General features: G+C 32.5%; 1 long non-coding RNA gene across 1 annotated transcript in view; it reads right to left on the bottom strand.

Moving 5' to 3' along the window:
* Nucleotides 1-346: 346 nt before the first annotated feature.
* The window catches only part of LOC140920866 (uncharacterized), a 9,618-nt gene continuing 8,593 nt past the window's right edge, over nt 347-1,371 (bottom strand). Inside the window, exon 2 of the long non-coding RNA XR_012163477.1 lies at nt 347-612. This is a non-coding gene — a long non-coding RNA (uncharacterized lncRNA). The remainder of the gene's footprint in view (nt 613-1,371) is intronic.

The raw sequence follows: 1,371 nt of genomic DNA, 5'->3' as shown, positions 1-1,371 counted from the left end.
GATTTTCATTTATAAAACAGTAATCACATGTTCATACTCAATGGTTCAAAGATAATTTCATAGATAAAGAAGTAGTCATTAGTTCATACATACTAAATTGATTTAAAATTATAATCATCAGTTCATACATAGCAACAAAACATTACAGAAGTAGTTATACAAAAAGGATCTTCTAAGATAGTTGATGATTAAAAACTAAATTATACAAAACATTACTAAATTATGTCACAGCAAAAAGGGAGTAGGAACAACAATAGATCTAGAATGACAATTGTAGTACCCTAATTTTGTCCATTTTGAAAACAAATATAAAAAAGGAAATGTGTATTTAAAAAAGGAAATAAAATAATTACAATAAATAATTTCATTATGTATTATAAGTTTACAATTTCAAATCTATTTAGAATGTTAAAACCAAATCAAATTACAAACTAAAATAAAGGCAAAATTAAATTACAATAAGATTTAAACCAAACTAAATTAAATTACAATAATTTTTAATTTGTTGCTGTTGTTGCCTCTCTGCCTCTCTGTTTCTGATGCAGTGTTTGGCTCTATTGTGTTGCTGCCTTTCTGTTTCAGATGTAGTTGTCATTGACCTTTGCTTTGTAACTGAATTGAGAAACATAAAAATATAATTTTTTTAAATCAGTCTTGGTATACATTGTGCAGAACAAAGAGACAACTTTTAGAGTTTAAAAAAAGAAACTAAAAGACAAATTAAAGCTCAGCAACAGAACTGATCAAAACAGATAAGTCAAAACCATGAATACATCAGGGATGCAGAAAAAACGCAGATGATGAGCAAGGCAATCAAAACATTAAACAGGAAATAGATAGAGAAGGACCAAGGCAGACAAAGAAAGCAACTGAACACATAAAAAACTCTATAAATATACCCTATAAAATTTCAAAGGGGAGGAGGGACCGGAGATTAACACCATTAAAAACACACAAAGAAAGACAAAAGGAGAAAACCCAAACCTTCATATCGTCACCCTCGTCGTTGGAACCGGTGCTTTTGGAGCGACCGCACCATCCTCATTCCGGTTTTCTTCTCGCGGCTTCCTTGGTCTCTTCCCTTTCTCGCGGCCTCTCGCCTTTCTCGCGGCCTCTCGGTATATTTCTGTTATCTCTCTACTTCTTTCTTGGTTGCTCTCTATACTTGTATTTTGTGTAATGAAATCAACAACGGCCGCCTCCCCTTCTCTATAGCTAGGTTTTTTCATTTGGATGTCTTGGTTGTAGTTGGGCTCGGGTTTGCATTTGAAGGTGTGGACAGCCCATTTAGAGTTAGTAAAAAACTAAACATGTTATTCAGACTCAACCCATTAAGAGTTAGTAAAAAACACATATATCAAGTTTTTTTTT

The sequence above is a fragment of the Cicer arietinum genome, chromosome 1 (assembly GCF_000331145.2).
Source record: "Cicer arietinum cultivar CDC Frontier isolate Library 1 chromosome 1, Cicar.CDCFrontier_v2.0, whole genome shotgun sequence".
NCBI lineage: Eukaryota > Viridiplantae > Streptophyta > Magnoliopsida > Fabales > Fabaceae > Cicer > Cicer arietinum.
Note: the sequence above shows the minus strand (reverse complement) of the source record. Positions and strands in the feature narration are given on the sequence as shown.